Genomic DNA, 2748 nt, shown 5'->3' with positions numbered 1-2748 from the left:
CTTGGTGGCGCCAAGTGCATGTTTGCCCGAGCTTATTGGAGCTGATGATAGGGGATAGAGCCCGTTTCTACACCTGCCGTGGAGGAGGGTTTTCCTCGTTGCCTTGTCCTTGACAAAGAAAAAGTGAGGATGAGTTTCAAGAAACACATGATTGTCATTGGCTAGACGATGAGCAGAGATCAAGTTTTTAGTGGCTTTGGGCACATGCAGAATATTTTTAAGATGAAGATTACGAGTAGGGGTACGAACATATGCATGACCTATATGGGAAATCTTCATACCTGCACCGTTTGGCACATTTACTTGATCGTGTCCATTGTACTTGTCACGGACGGTGAGCTTGTCGATCTCGCTGGTAATGTGATCTGTTGCACCTGAGTCCACATACCAGTTCGTGTCCACTCCGTAGGAGGAGTTGGTGTTGACGGCTGCTGCAGTTTTCTCCTTGTTGAAGGAGACATCAAAACGACGATAGCACTCCATGGCCGTGTGATTCGGCTTGGTGCAGATTTGGCAGGAGACCTCAGGCAAGTCGTTGCGGCCTCCTCCATTGCCGCGGCCGCCGCCGCGACCACGTCCGCTGCCTCTATTGCCACGGCCGCCTCCATTGCGGCCACCGTTGCCACCGCGGCCACCATCGCGGTTGGATCCACCATGTCCGCCGCGAGACACGGCGTTGGCAGAGGAGTGGGAGGACTGCCCTCCGCCTTCAAACATGGCCAGCCTGCTTTCAAAGCTGATCAGCTGCGAGTAGAGCTCGCTCACCTTGATCTGCTGGGTGCGAGCGCAAACCGTGGAGACGAAGGACACATAGTCGTAGTCGAGTCCCGCCAGGATGTAGGACACCATGTCGTCGTCAGTGAGCGGCTTGCCCACCGAGGCCATCTCATCACCGAGCGCCTTCATGCGCCCGATGTACTCGGACATCGTCGAGTTGCCCTTCTTGGTGGTGGAGAGGGCGATTATGGTGTTGACGACGTGCGCCTGAGTTTGGGAGATGAAGATCTCCCTGATGGCGGCCCATGCTTCGGCCACCGTGTCACAGTGTGCAACCTGAACCATAACAGGAGCTGAGATGGAGTTGAAGATGAAACTCAGCACCTGAGAATCTCGAGCCTTGTCGATGTCGCATGCAGGGTTGGGCGCGTCCGTGGGCTTGCCGTCCTTGTCGCGGAGCTTCTGCTCCGGCTGCTCCTGATCTGGATCGAGGTAGGAGACGAGTTGCGCCCCACGGATGGCTGCCATGGCTTGCGCGCGCCATACCAGGAAGTTGGAGCGATGGAGTCGGTCGGCTATGGGGATGAGGGCAGGCGCGGCGACAGCGGAGCTTGAGGATGCCATGGCTACGAGAGATGTGCTTTAGAGGAGATAGGCTCTGAATACCATGAAAGATGGCTTGAAGCGTATGCCTAGCAGGGACGCGTTGCGTGTTATGTATAGCCATAAGCTAGGGTTTACAAGATTCAGTAGTTGGTTAGGCTTGATCCTCAAGTTAGCTATCTACAAGATAAGGATCGAAGCTTAAACCTAACTACCAGATTACAAAGTTGATCACGCACGCAACACCAAGAGTATATACGGTTTTATACGTATACAACCGTATATACATACAATATATTCTAACACATTGGATGTGATTATCCTCTGTTAAGTTTCTTCTCCCCACAGGATTTTAACAGGCCACTATGATGGAGGTGTTGGTTGATGGGACTATGATACACAGGCAAGTTAATGTATTCTCGCAGCAGCAGTTAGTACTGGAGTCCTATTAACATCTCAACATATACAACTAGTACTGGTGATCGTGTCTATTTTCTGTCAAAAAAAGGTTTAAGTTTGTTGATGGTCAACCTAAGCCATGATAAAAATGCTAAAATAAATGCTTTCCGAGCAGCCTGAAAACCCGTCACTTATTTTGGGTAAATTAGCTGGGTCATCACCAAAGCTCATTTTGTATTGACAAACGTACCATGCTTTTGTTTGCACTGGACTAACAAAGGGCTCACTTGAATTTACTGGCAGAAATTTCTGGCTCTGATTGAAGTCACGGCATCATCAGGCATTATATGATATCTGGTTTCCTTTTTGACACAACCAAGTATCTTGCATAGAAAACTGACATGTTAACAAGAGAGAACAAGATGACCACTCTCACTGCAGGTTGTCTTGTTAAGAGGGTGCTTGGATCCAAAAGACTTATTTTAGTCTGACTAAAAATAGTTTTTTTAAGAGGCTAAAGTTTCAAGCATCCCTAACTAAAGAGAGGCTAAAAATAGTCTTGAGACTAAAAATTTTTTAGTCAGGGGTATCCCTACTAACATGTGAATTAGTCCTCTCTCTCCTCATTTAACTCCTCTCCTTTAACACATGCGAGTTCTGGATTGAAGGGTTTGAAAGATAATAAATGCTCATTAACTTGATTTTAGTCTTTTTAGTATTTGGATCCAAGCATGGATGAGGTTAGCAAGTTTTAGTCTCACTACTTTTAGTCATGAAACTAAAACGTATCCAAACATCCTTTAAATTTATCGAACGGCATCAATGGTTTTTGGCCGGGTCATATTACGAAGGAATCATCCATGTGTACAGCTATAAAACAGAAGTGCAGAAAGTCCATAGTTTCCGTGCTCACGATAGATTCCTTGAATCAATGAACATTCATCCTACCAAGCCCTGTGTGTTGTCATCATCTGATACACAAATAAAGCTTTGGGATTGGGACAAGGAGTGGGAGTGCATACGGGCGTT

The 2748-nt window shown here is 47.5% G+C and overlaps 1 pseudogene; it reads right to left on the bottom strand.

Annotated features, from left to right (window-relative positions):
- Window positions 1–728: 728 nt before the first annotated feature.
- Window positions 729–867, bottom strand: LOC125555127 (annotated as a pseudogene).
- Between the last annotated feature and the right edge of the window lie 1881 nt (window positions 868–2748).

Source organism: Triticum urartu, chromosome 4 (assembly GCF_003073215.2).
Source record: "Triticum urartu cultivar G1812 chromosome 4, Tu2.1, whole genome shotgun sequence".
NCBI classification, from domain to species: domain Eukaryota; kingdom Viridiplantae; phylum Streptophyta; class Magnoliopsida; order Poales; family Poaceae; genus Triticum; species Triticum urartu.
Note: the sequence above shows the minus strand (reverse complement) of the source record. Positions and strands in the feature narration are given on the sequence as shown.